This window comes from Ascaphus truei, unplaced genomic scaffold (assembly GCF_040206685.1).
Source record: "Ascaphus truei isolate aAscTru1 unplaced genomic scaffold, aAscTru1.hap1 HAP1_SCAFFOLD_1728, whole genome shotgun sequence".
Classification (NCBI taxonomy): Eukaryota; Metazoa; Chordata; class Amphibia; order Anura; family Ascaphidae; genus Ascaphus; species Ascaphus truei.
In genome coordinates, this window is record NW_027454624.1 from 40,474 (window position 1) to 54,908 (window position 14,435).

A 14,435-nucleotide genomic window follows, 5' to 3' on the forward strand; every position below is an offset into this window, starting at 1 on the left:
GTGACATATTGCCTCCATGACCATTGATGGCAAATACATATTCTGTATAGAGCAGCTGTGTTATGATGTAGTTGTTATTGATCATCATTGAGATATAATCACAAGAATCTTATGCAAAGGGAAACTGTCATTAGCATAGTGGGATTTCAGCCCCCAAACTTCTGTAATATTAATGCAATGTCTTACTTTTATTGCAGTGAACACCGAAGAGACGGATCTACTACAACACTGCACAGGACAAGAGTATACACTACAAGCAGCAAAATGATCATGCAGTTGACAATATGTTGTTCTGGTAATGTGCACAATTATTATGTATGGGCTCCACACCACAGTGCTGGACATATTTTGTTAACTTCAACACTACCCCTACCATGGAGATGTCTTCCTGTGATTGGTGTTACTGATTCAGTACATCATATGCATAGTGTGGCTATTATATGATGGATTGATTTAATGAACCCACCAAACACTGATGACATCTGTATCATCTTCTGTAAAGTGCATCTACAGCAGGATATTATCAGCATTTGGGGTGATATAATCAGAGGCATCTATGTGCTTTTGTGCTGGGTAAAGTCCTCCAGCTGAACCGCCCCCCGCCCCCCACCCCCCTACACCTCCTGCCACACAGGCAAACTTACTTACACACACAGCACACTTACTTATGCACACTGACACTTGGCATACCTACACACACACACCCCACAGCCACTGGCATGCATGCAGAGTCCTGGGCATGCAGGATGGGCATGCAGAGTACAGAATATCTCCACCTTGCTCTGGCCCGTACTCTTGGCCTACCCCCAGCATCTGTCACCCACAACCTCTGTTCCCTCCCTGTAAATTGCTGCACTAACACACCTTGGTCAGCGCTGCAACCGATCACAGCACCGGATCATGTCACTGTGATAGGAAGCAGTGCTAATTGACCGGTCAATCAATGCCACGTGGCAACATACGCACCAAAAGAGATTTCCATGCCCCCTGACAGGCTACTCCCTGGGCAGTGACCCTGCTCATCTTCCACCTCTGATCACAATATTCTCTCTTGGAGAGTGTAGCAAATTGGAGTTGGGGGAATTTCACCTCTGCAGTGCATGTAGAGTCCTGTATGCAGAGTACAGAAAGTCTCCACCTTAGTCTGGCCCGTACTCTTGGCCTACCCACAGCATCTGTCACCCACAAATAATACATACACTAATACTCCCCACAATACACACTTTAATACCTCCTCAATAATAATCTCCCCAATAATATTATAGTCTTAAACACAATATACACAATACCCCCTAACACAAGATACCCAATCTAACACTCTCCTCTGCACCTCAACATAATATACACACTATAATACCCTACACACAATATAATACTCCCACACACACACAATATACACACTATCCTCCTACCGCCATAAAACACAACCAATAATACACACACACTTTGTGGATGTTGGGACCAGCTCCTTGCATGCACCAGTGAAAGAGAGAGGCCTGCCATCCGTGCCTCCCTCCGTTTCCCATCTTCTCCCTGTCTCTCTCCCTCCCTTTCTTTGCATCTCCCTGCATCTTTGCGTATACCCAGTCAGTGACGGCTCCGGTCACGTGATGCCTTAATATGGGCTTATCCATATATCTGTTGCAGAGATGGAGAGAGACCTGGAGATTTTACATTTCCTTATAATTCATATTGGTACTTAGTACGGGCACTTATTGTTTTATCAGTACTGGGTACCTGACCGTACTGGCCTACGAGTGAGAAGGCAATATTGGCATCACACAGTTACTGTTGAATATGTCATTCAATCCATTTTGAAAATAGTAATGCAATGTGGTTTTGTTTTGTTTGCTTTTTGCAGTAATGAAGAATGAAAAAGTTATATTAAAATTAAATTGGAGGGGAACTGGATTCAGCATTTCTTCATGAACTCTGCACTTGTGAGCATTGACCTTCTTGAGTGCCCTGACAGGTACACGCAACTTTAAGACTATAATCTTCATCAACTGCTGTGCAAGCTTTCGTGCTATACCTCCCCCTCCGGTTTTGATTTATACATTTGCTCTCTCAATTCATGTCCTCTAATATCTGGAGGCTCTCTCCTAGCATTTCTCTCTACCACAGCACGTCATCCCAATGTAACCTCTCTCTTGTTCTTTCTGTTTACTGTTTCCTCACTCCTCTGTAAAACTTTTCTAATTTCTCTAACTTCCACACTCCTGCTTTTATCCACATGTTCTATACACTTTCCTTCCCCTACCTTTGCATGTGTCTACACAAAGCACCATTTGTACAGACCTCTATTGCAGCTATTTCTGCACTGCTCAATGAAATGCACTCCTGCACATCCTATTCTCTTCCACCTTCCCTCATTCTCTACGCCCCCCTCTCAAAGCCCCCTCTCTCTATGTCTCCTCTCTCTACGCCTATCTGTCTCATTCTCTTGACGCCCTTCTCTCTCTACATATCCCTATCTCTGTCTCTCTCTACACCTATCTCTGTGTCTCCTTCTATGCTCGCTGATGTTGGGGGATATCTCTTATAATCTTGGACCGGCTCATATACACATCAGGCCTCCCTACTAAGAGTGTTAACCTATCTAATGTAATCCACATTCCTTTCCTTACTTTTCTCTTCCCTTCTCCTGTGCCCTCTGGAATGTCCACTCTTACTAACAAGGCTCTAGTTGTACATAACCTCTTCTGCTCTCATCAGTCACAATCAGTCATTCCCCTCACCGCATCTTACCTGTCCCACTGATTTGCCTCTGCTTAATTAAACTCTCCTCTGACATCTACTCTAACCTCTCTTCTCTCTTCTCTCTCTTTCTTTCTGCTTAAACTAACAATCTTATTAACTCTTACAATGCTATCCTCCTATCTATATGCCCCCTATAGGCTCTGACACACTCATCCCTCTAACCCACACCTTTGGCTAAATTCCCAAACACACTCATCACACTTCCACTCGCTGTTCTTAATACCTACAGAGGAAATCTCACACTTTGTTTGATTTTTCTACAGTAAAAATGTCTCCTGTCCTGTATAAAGCTGCTCTCTAGGGCTAAATACACTACTTTTTTCCACACTCATCAACACTCAAATTTAATTTACGCTGTTTTTTTTCTCTGTATTTGACTCCCTCCACTGACCTTCTCCTCCCACTTGCCATCCTTCCTTCACTTCTCCTCAAGCATTTGACTACTTCAGAGGCAAGGTGGATGCCACCCAAAAGGAGATTCCTTCTGTCCCTTCCCCCTTCTCTCCTTCTTCCCAAATCTCCTTCTGCACTTGACTCCTTTTCTTCTCTTACAGAGCTGGAAGCTAATCATCTTCTATTCTCCCTCTACCACATGCCCTCTAGATCGTATCCCCTCACACCTTACTGCATCTCTTAGTCCCCACTCTCACCCACATCTTCAATTTCTCCCTATTCTCTGGATTTTTGCCCTCTTACTTTAAGCCTGTAGCGGTCACCCTTTTGTCAGAAACAAACTACACCCTATGTGCCTTACTAACTACCGCTCTGTATCCCTCATGCTGTTTGCCTTCTAATTGCTAGTGTCAACATTCTTAAATCACATGCCCTCCTGGATCCTTTACAACCTGCCTTTCGTACAGCACGTTCTACAGACTGTGCTTAAAGCTAATTCCCAAGGTTTTTCCCTACTAATCCGACTTGATCTATCGGCTGCGTTTGATGCTCTCAATCACTCTCCTCCTTCATATTCTAAACTCTCTCTTGGTATCAGTAACAAAGTTCTATCCTGGTTTTCATCATAACTTTCCTGTCACACATTCTCCATCTCTGTTGCTAACATGTCTTCGTCTTCTATTGATCTGTCTGTGGGTATACATCAGGGCTCTGTTCTGAGATCTCTCTTTCTCTCTACATACTATCATTTGGTGACTTCATCAATGCTTTTGGCCTTAGATATAATCTCTATGCGGATGATACACACACAAATCTATCCACCCCTGTTCTCACTCCTGCAATCCAGTCCCTACTCTTGGGTTGTCTCCTGGCTATATGCTCATGGATGGCACTCCACTGCCTTAAACTTAATGTCTAACACTGGGCTCATATTATCCCCTTTCTCCATCACAGTAAACAGTACTACCATCTATCTTGTCATCAAACATGTTGCATAGGAGTAACATTTGGCTCTTCAATTCCATCTCCATTCACATGCACGGCTATGGGTAAAATGTGTTGCCTCTTTCTCTGTAATATTGCCAAGATCTTCCCTTTCCCCTCTCAACCTACTGCTAAAACTCCAATGTATACTGTTATCCTATAGGTTATTTTAACATACTACTAACAGGCCTCCATGCTTCACAACTTTCTCCTATGCAAAACTCTGCTGCTTGAATTATCTCACTTTCTCCCACAACAGTCTCTGCTCATCTCCTTAAATCCCTGTCCTGGCATCCCATCAAGTTTTTGTATCACCTACAAAGTTCTCCTCCTTACCTTTTTGTTAAGGCTCTCCATTAATCTGCTCCTTCTTGCATATCATCTTTGATCTCTCGTTATGCCCTTGCTTGTCTCTTGCACTATAACCATAACTGTCTCCTGTAAACTTCTTTCACCTCTACTGTTCTCTCACTTGCCTGAAACCATTTTCCATCACTGCACCGTACATGTGAAACTTCCTCACACTCAGTATATGCCAACATAACCTCTTCCACCCACATGTAAGACCAATCTTAAAATTCACGACTTAAATCAAGCATTTAAAAAACTTTGACTCGTGGCTACTGTCCCACACCCACAGTCACTGCTAACAACTATTGTTCCCAAGATGTGCTTTCTACTAATTGTACCCACCATTAAGGACAAGCATTGTCATCTACTGCACTTCTTCCCCCAACTGCTGCCTCTCTTTAAGTCTTCTAACATTTCTATTAGATTGTAAAGTTCCCAGGGCAAGGATTTACTTTCCTATAATCTGTTTTTATTTTTCGCACTTATTTTTTAATTATTTTTCCCCTCTCCCCTAATGATATACATATAGGTTTTCCTGTCATTTGCATGACAGAGTTATTATGGTTAACTATTGCATCATGTAGACTGCCTTTTCAGTGTGATGTAATTGATTCAGTACTTTGTGTGCAGACTGTGACTGCAGTACAGTGTCAAGAACATTAATGACTTGTGTGGTAGAAGCTCTAGAAGGAACACAGCTATGGGAGGGAGGTGGATTTACTTTGGATCACATGGTTTGGCGCAAGGTTCATTGTATGTATGATCATAACCATGCAATGCTTAACTTTTATTTCAGGAGGGAAGAACAGTGAATATTGAAGCCATGTGTTTCTTTTCTGTCAGAAGAGAAATTTTGAAAGACAGTTGAAGAGGAGAAAAATGACTACACAGAGACAGATAAGCAATGTGTATATTTCTCATTTAGTATTTGTCGTTTTGTTGACTCCACACAATCCAGCTGCTAAGGGTTTCGCATTGGACATATTCCCCTCTACTCTACCCTTCCTGTGATCTGTACCATGCAGGTTTTTGTTGATTCAATACATCATGAGTAGAGTGTGGCTGCTGTATGAAGTATTGACCCAAGGACCACATCTACTACCATTCATAACAAGAACATGTGCAGTAGCGCACTGCTGTAGTTCTATGTGTTTTATTAAAGGTTGAAGTGGTGCAATCATATGAATCTGGAGTGGGATGAATCCTGTTTGCATCATATGGTTTCATCTAGGCCAGTAGAGTATATCTCTCAGTACAGGTTACACATGGCATCAGTAGTAGTGATTTAAAGAACAGAAAAAACAAGAGAAACTTCAATGTTGATAACAAAGCCAAGTAATGTTGAAGATACTCCTTTAACTATTTATTTGATCAGTCTGTACTGTCTACTCCCCACACAGCTACTAAGTCTTCCATTTGAGATACATTCACCTCCTACTCTGCACTGCTGTTCTGTCCTCTATTCAGAGATGAGTTCCAGTCATGTTTACCACTCTGAATCACTCTGCAGTCATTGATTCAGCACATCATGGGTAGAGCATGGCTACAGATACAGTAAGCTTTATTTTACCGGCTGATCATCCATAATATTGCATTAAAACATAGAATATTACTCAGTTTCCAAAAGATTCAGTGATGCTAATAATGCAGAATCTTACAACACATCCCATCATAATGCACCAGAGGAAGAAATAATCCTTGCTACACTACCGACACGTTTTATTGAAGCACGGCTAGCACCGCAAGCCGGGGGATGCCCCGGCGTGCTAGCCGCACTCCCTCAGCGTGCCGCGCATCACCGATGCACGGTCACGCGTCATCGGGTGCCTGCGCCCCCTGCACGCGCGTCCAGGGCTCCCCGAGGGAGCACTGGTGTCCCGCGATGTGGGGGACAGCGGCAGGGGGTTCCGGGGGACCCGACGGACCCGGCAGCGGAAGGGAGAAAGCCCCGATCGGAGGGCGCTCCTCCGCTGCTTCGGCGTGCGCCCGGCACCCTCCGGCGCGCGCCAGGTTACTGCTGCGGCCAAGAACGGGCAAATGCTCGAATAAACTCGGCCGCAGCAGTATATCTGTACATTGTGTGACGTTTGGCCTCCATGACCATTGATAGCAAATACATATTTTGTATTGAGCGGCTGTGTTATGATGTAGTTGTTATTGATCATCATTGAGATATAATCTCAAGAATCTTATGCAAAGGGAAAATGTCTGCAGCATAGTGGGATTTCAGCTCCCAAACTTCTGTAATATTAATGCAATGTCTTACTTTTATTGCAGTGAACACTGAAGAGACGGATCTACGACAACACTGCACAGGACAAGAGCAAACACTACAAGCAGCAAAATGATCTTGCAGTTGCAAGTATGTTCTGTAATGTGCACAATTATTATTTATGGGCTACACACCACAGTGCTGGACATATTCTGTTAACTTCTACCCCTACCATGGAGATGTCTTCCTGTGATTGATTCAGTACATCATATGCACAGTGTGGCTATGATATGATGGATGGATTTAATGAACCCACCACCCACTGACATCTGCATCATCTTCTGTAAAGTGCAGCAGGATATTATCAGCATTTGGGGTGGTATAATCTGGGGCATCTATGTGCTTTTGTGCCTGGATAAGTTCCTCCAGCTGAACCACCCCCCTATACCTGCCACACAGGCATACTTACAGAGCACACTTACTTATGCACACTGACACTTGGAATACACACACACACACACACACACACAGACACTGTCATGCATGCAGTGTCCTGTATGCAGAGTACAGAAAGTCTCCACCTTACTCTGGCCCGTACTCATGGCCTATCCCCAGCATCTGTCATCCACAACCTCTGTTCCCTCCCTGTAAAGTGCTGCACTAACACACCTGGGTCAGCGCTGCAGCTGATCACAGTGCCGGATCATGATGTCAATGGGATAGGCAGCAGAGCTGATTGACAAGTCAATCAATGCAGCTCCGCAATATATGCACCAAAAGAGATTTCTGTACCCCCTGTCAGGCTACTCCCTGGGCAGCGACCCTTCTCACCCCTCTCATTCCACCTCTGATCACAATAATCTCTCTTGGAGTGTGTAGCAAATTGGAGTTGGGGGAATCTCACCTCTGTAGTGCATGGTCACAATCTGGGCACTGTACCCAAATATTGGGCAATGTGGCACGTCTTACAGTAGAGAATAGAATAAGTAACTATATTCTTTACTTGTGTATTAAGGAACTTATTTGCAATAAAAATTCAGTCCACCTGGGACCAAGACTTTCTGGTTTTCTGAACAAAGTGGAATTGTTTTCCTATAATTTTATATTCTCTGAAATGTAACATCACAATAAAGTACTCCTATTTTTTTCCTTTGTGCTTTTTTATGGACTATTCCTTTATGTATTTCACTTAATGGGACTAATTACCTTACGATTAGATTTCACTTGTATTTTCTTGGGTTACTCTTTGGAATTTCTCTCTGTGTTCATTTATACTATCTTATTTAGAGCAGTCTTTGCCATTGGACCCCATTTCTTGCCAGAGAGATCTGTAACACAGAGTATTGAAGAGAGTACAGAACAGTGGTGAAGTAGATTTTTATGCTTCTAGGCAGCCTCCCTTCTCACCATGTATTCTGCCCCCGACGGTCTCTTGCACTGCTCCCTCCTACACCCACTCTCCTCACTCTTCCCTCCCCTCCCCGCTATCACTCAATGACCCCCTCTCATTCAATCCTGCTCCCTTACTCCTCCCCTCACTCATTCTTCCTTCTGCACACACAATCCTCCCGAATATCACTCCCAAACAACACACACACTAATTCTCCCCACAATACACACTATAATACCTCCTTGTGACGATAGCTTCCACAGGCTTATTAATATTACACAAAAATAATTGGGTTTGAACTGAACGCCTGTATTTATTCCTTAGAATATAGGTGAACACAACAGATAATACAGTAACGAACAAGAAGTACACTTACTTAAGGGTTGGGGAATGAGAAGTATGATGTAGCATTTCTTTCAGCAGTGAGGAAATCATTCAGGTGATATCAGGTAACCATATCAGCAAACGAAGACAAAGGATATATGGGTGGACAGCAGTTTATAAACCATTCTCCTTCTATTCTTAACCTTAAGCACAGGGGATTGGTTTACAATTACCTCCAGCCACTCACTAACGTGGGAAAGCATTCTGACCCATGCCCCCCTGCTAGTTGGCACATGCGCAGTAGAACTCTGGGGGTCTCATTTCTGAAGCCCCACATTTACGTCAGGAATGCCAGACAGTCTACCATTTGGAGTTCTGGCAGGAAAACCTTTGTTGAAAGGTGTTAACTGGAACACTTAAGACCTGCCCTGGTTTGGGCTTCGGATAAACAGTGAGGGTGATAAAACTCTTTGAACAGCACTTAAATCCTAGACATAGCGGCGTCCCCAGGGCCATCTGCTACCTTATGGCCCAAAAGAATCTCTTCTGGGTCTTTGTCCATACCTTAAGATACACTATTAAGCATAAAACATAAACGTATTAAAATATCCGGTTCCGTTAGGTTTAGCAGGTCCAAACTTCCCAGTTCGCATTGCCAGAACTGGGACACCATATGGTCCAAAAAGCGACTTGCTACGACCTAAGAAACCGAAGTTACACCAATGCACATTAAATCATTTTAATACAAAAATCTCCATTGAAAAAGAAATCTCAGCTTTTCACTAAATCCCCATTGAAAACAACGGGCAGCTCCGCCATAGACTTTCAATGGTAAATCGCCGCCATTGAAGTCAATGGGGGTTTTCTGCCATTGAAGTTTATGGGAAAAGTCCCGAACTTCAAGGGGGTCCATACTCCGTCGGGTTGGTCCAAGCGGGTCAAGGATGGTTCTGCAGCGATGCCGGAGCAGTGGCTACAGATACCCCAAACCCTGATCCGCTGAACCCTCCGGAACCGGAGATATGGATTCCTAAAATTCAGCATTTCTCACTTAGTCATTTTTCTGAGCCGTTTCTGCCGCCGCCGGCAAAGCCTATGGCGCGACCCGCTCTATCTGGTTCGACCCTTATCGGGGGTCCAGGATTCGGGGACCCGGTGGTGGTCGAGTGGGGGGACGCTTAGGAACTAGGGGCAAAAAGAATTTTATCCCTAGGTGCCCTAAAACAGTTTATTTCCCCGCTAATTGACGTTGAACTTGACCCAGTGATTTTAGCTCTTTTGAAGGACATTGTATCCGCTTTGCGGTTTGCGGTCTGGACGGCAGCCAACTAGGTTACCTCGAGGCATCTCCATTGAAGTCAATGAGCCCATTGACTTTCAATGGGAAACCGCCGCTCTCCCTCTCGGACGCCACCTGCTGGTCACTACAGGAAACAGGACGAAAACAGCACAAATTCCTATTGAAATGCATTGAGCCCTAATGGCGGCCAATGGGGACCTGCAAAATGGTGCCCGAAAAGGCGGGAAACTTACACAAAGAGCTATAATCATTAAAGAATTATTAACCCTTGTGCTCCCGGATGGATTCTAGTGTGTGTGTGATGCAAACACTGAGTAACCAGACATTACAATGGAACAGGGGAAAATACATTTACATGTCATAACAAGGGTTACATCACATTTCTGGACCTCAGCCCAGTTAACCCCTTGTCTCCCTGGTGCGGTCAGGGGTGGCCAAATGGGGTGCAACCCCTTTAATACCGGGCCACCCCCTCTCTCCCTCTACACCTCCCCTTCTTAATGCGTGTCCTGTGGCCCACTGGCCCTGACGGGGAGTGGGGCACTGCTGGCACCATTAATGAATTCAGTCTCAGAGGGATAGTCCTGGCGTGAAAGTCCATCAGCATTGCTGTTTTCACTACCCTTTTTGTGCTGAATGGTGAATTCAAATTCTTGCAAAGCCAAGCTCCATCTCAGCAGTTTGGCATTTTCCCCTGATACCCTCTGTAGCCAGCTCAGGGGATTGTGGTCGGTAATGACCATGAAAGCGCTCCCATAGACATAGGGCTGGAGCTTTTTGAGTGCCCACACAATGGCCAAGCACTCCTTTTCAATGGTGGCATATGCCACCTCCCTGGGGAGCAGTTTGCGACTGAGATACACCACAGGGTGCTCTTTGCCGTCGTCCCCCACCTGGCTCAACACAGCCCCCACACCAAAGTCTGAGGCATCAGTCTGAATAAGAAAATGCTTGGTATAATCTGGGGCAGTCAGGATGGGGGCCTCAGCAAGCGCAGCTTTCAGTGCCTGGAAAGCAGTTTCACAGCAGGAGACCAGGTAATAAGCACAGGCAGTTGCTTCTTAGTCAGATCAGTCAGGGGTTTGGCCACGGCGCTGTACTGTGGGACAAATTTCCTGTAGTACCCTGCGGTGCCCAAAAAGGCCATGACCTGTTTCTTGGTTTTTGGAACAGGCCACTGAACTATGGCTTCTACCTTGGCTGGCTCTGGCTTGAAATGCCCTCCACCCACCCTGTGCCCTAAGTACAGGACTTCTGCCATACCTACCATACACTTAGTGGGTTTTAAGGTAAGCCCAGCCTCCCTGATTCTATCCAGCACCGCAGCTACATGTCCTATGTGGGATTCCCAGGAATTACTAAAGACAGCAATGTCATCTAAGTAAGCCCTGGCATAGCTCTGCATCCCTTCCAGTAACCTATTGACCAGGCGTTGGAAGGTAGCCGGGGCATTCTTCATCCCAAATGGCATCACCAAAAACTCATAGAGGCCACTTGGAGTGAAGAATGCTGACTTCTCCCTAGCCTCCAGGGTCAGGGGAATCTGCCAGTAGCCTTTGCTCAGATCCATGGTGGTCAGATACTTTGCCCCCGCGAGTTCATCTAGTAACTCATCCATGCGGGGCATGGGGTAAGCATCTGACACCGTCCCAGCGTTGAGCAACCGGTAGTCCACACAAAACCGGGTGGTTTTGTCCTTCTTAGGCACTAGGACTACTGGACTTGCCCAAGGGCTCTGGGACGGAGTAATTACCCCTAGGGTCAGCATCTCCTCAATCTCTCTCTCCATACTTGTCTTGACCTCTGCTGACACTCTATAAGCGTGCTTATGCAGAGGCTGCAGGTCCCCTGTGTGTACTGGGTGTTTGGTGAGATGTGTGGTCCCTGGCATGTCAGTGAAGAGGGCGCTATACTGAGCTAGCATGTCCCTGGCTTCTCCCTTCTGCCTAGCACTCAACTGTGCCCCGATCTCTACCTGCTCAACAGTGTTTCCTTGCTTTGCCTCCCCTAGGAGATCAGGCAGAGCATTGCTCGCCGGATCCTCCAGCAGTGGGCTACAAATGGCCATTACTGCTCCCATACTCGGTGCTCTGTATTCCTTTAACATATTAATGTGATATGTCTTGTGCCTCTCAGGCGCTACCTGTACAACATAGTTGCACTCATTCACCTTTCGGATAACCGGGTACGGTCCCGACCAGGCAGCCATCAGCTTGTTCTCCCGAGTGGGTTTGAGAACAAGCACCTGCTGTCCTGGGATGAATTCTCTGCTACGGCCTGCTGGTCATACCATTGCTTCTGCTTGGTCTGAGAAGCCCTGAGGTGGTCCTGGGCCACCCCCATAAGCATCTCTAACCGGTCTCTGAGATCTACTACATACTGGATCACTGAAGCATCAGTAGCAGTAGTCTCCCCCTCCCATCCCTCACGGAAGAGGTCCAGAGGTCCACGTACCCTGCGGCCATATAGTAGCTCGAAGGGGGAGAAGCCTGTAGATTCTTGCGGTACCTCTCGGTATGCAAACAGCAAGTGCTGCAGGTGAATCTCCCAGTCTTTCCCCTCCACCTCTATAAAGGTCCGAAGCATCTGCTTCAGGGTACCATTAAACCTCTCACATAATCCGTTTGTTTGGGGATGGTAAGGGGAAGTGCGCTGGTGCTGTACACCGCAGGCATCCCAGAGACAATGTAACAGTTCACTCATGAACTGCGACCCCTGATCAGTTAGGATCTCACTAGGGAAACCTACCCTAGCAAAAATGTTCAGCAAAGCTGCTGCCACTGTCTTGGCACTTATGGTGCCCAGCGCTACCGCCTCAGGGTACCGGGTGGCAAAATCCACCACCGTGAGGATGTAGCACTTCCCTGACCTGCTAGGAATCATGAGGGGTCCTATCAGGTCCATCGCTACCTTCTGGAAGGGTTCCCCTATTATCGGTAGGGGTCTCAGGGGTGCCTTCACACGGTCGCCCGCCTTACCTACTCGCTGGCAGGCATCACAGGAGCGGCAGAAATCAGCCGCATCCCTGGATGCCCCCGGCCAGAAATAACGCTGCAATAACCGGGCTCGCGTTCTGGTGACCCCCTGATGTCCCGCTAACGGAATAGAGTGAGCTACCCGTAACAATTGCTGTCGGTACCCCTGGGGTACTACTAGCTGTCGCTTACCGGTCAATCCCTTCTCTATTCTCGGGTTCCCTTCTTCTCTGTATAGGAGTCCCTTATGCCATAGGCAGCGCTCAGTGCCCTCCCCTGCCTGAGATTCGGACGCCCGAAGTCTCACGCCGGCCAGGGTAGGGTCTGCCTTCACTGCCTCCCTAAACTGGGCTCCTAAATCTGCCCCCCCCCCCAGTCATGTCATTGTCAGGGGAAGGGGACACGGTAAGGGGGAACAGTAAGTCAGCCTGTGGTTGCAACTGATCCTGGCTTACCTCCCTGGGCTCCTCTGTGCCCTCCGCTAACGTTGGTCCCAAAGGCTGGGGGACTGGGGTGGCCACCGCCGACATTGCCGCGGTCTGGCTCCGGGTAACCGCCGCCACTGCAGCGGGCTGGGGCACACGGTCGTAGGTGCAGGTCATCGGTCCCAGGTCATTGCCCAAAAGAATTTCAGCATCCAAACCTGGTAAAACCCCCACCTCCCGCACACCCTTGCCCACCCCCCAATCCAAAAAAATGCGGGCCACCTGCAGGAAACGTGGCTCTCCGTCAGCCACAGTGATCTGTATCCCAGGGCCTGGGATCAATTCCTCTGGCCGGACCATATCAGGTCGGACCAGGGTCACTGCAGCTCCTGAATCAAGTAAGCCAACTGCTTGCCGGTCACCGACTGTGACCGGGGTGAGATGCTTGCTCCTGCCGTCCGTCTGCTGCAGGTCTGCGCTGTGATGTCCTCCGCTCCTGGCTGTAGGCACTGAAGAAACCGGGGTAGGGGTGACATGGGACGTCTCGCTGGGAGTTGTTTCCATGACCGGTCCTGGTTCTTTGGTGGAAGCCACCCGCACGCGGGCTACCGGCTTTGCAGCTGGGGTGCGTTGCCCTCGATAGGGTCCGTTGGAACGCAGGGGTTCCGGGCAATCTGGTCTGATGTGACCAGTGCTGTTGCAATTGTAGCACCGGCGCTCATGCCGGAGCTCTCCCGCCTTCTGTGACCCGCTGCCCGCAGGCGGCTTTTGGGTCCACTGGGGGGTACTCACAGCTTTCTTGGCCGGCGCCGGTGGGGTTACCGCTTTGGCTGGTACCTTGGCGGTCATCTGGGACCGACTGACCACATAGTCATCTGCCATCCTCGCTGCCTCGGTGTAGGTCTTGGGCTTTTTATCATACACAAAAGCCCTCACCGCCGGCGGGCACTGCTGCATGAGCTGCTCCTGAAAGATGAGGTCCAGCAGGCGTTGGTAAGTCTTGGCCTCAGAGCCCTCCACCCAGTGTAACCCATACAAAGCCATGCGGGTCACATAAGTGACATAGGTCTCCTGAGGGTGCCTCTCCTCCAGCCGGAACTTACCCCGGTAAGCTTCAGGGGTAAAACCATGCTGAAACAGCAAAAGTTCTTTCAGGTGGTCATAGTCATCAGCAAACTCCTCTGTAAGCGCCATCAAAGTCTGTTTAGCCAAGCTGGAGAGTAGCGGGTCCAGGCGTGCAACCCTATGCTGGGGAAGCACCCCGTACCGCCGGCACTGCGTTTCAAAGTTCCTTAGAAACATGTCAATCCGATCAGTGCCC

At 47.5% G+C, this 14,435-nt stretch overlaps 1 long non-coding RNA gene across 3 annotated transcripts in view; it reads left to right on the forward strand.

Annotated features, from left to right (window-relative positions):
- The window catches only part of LOC142476778 (uncharacterized), a 31,036-nt gene extending 23,349 nt beyond the window's left edge, over window positions 1-7,687 (forward strand). The window contains exons 12-15 of one of the 3 annotated variants that reach the window (XR_012791976.1): window positions 198-295; window positions 1,862-1,972; window positions 5,285-5,394; window positions 6,766-7,687. This is a non-coding gene — a long non-coding RNA (uncharacterized LOC142476778). The remainder of the gene's footprint in view (window positions 1-197; window positions 296-1,861; window positions 1,973-5,284; window positions 5,395-6,765) is intronic. The other 2 variants (XR_012791977.1, XR_012791975.1) reach the window with 2 other exon arrangements.
- The last annotated feature ends 6,748 nt before the right edge of the window (window positions 7,688-14,435 follow it).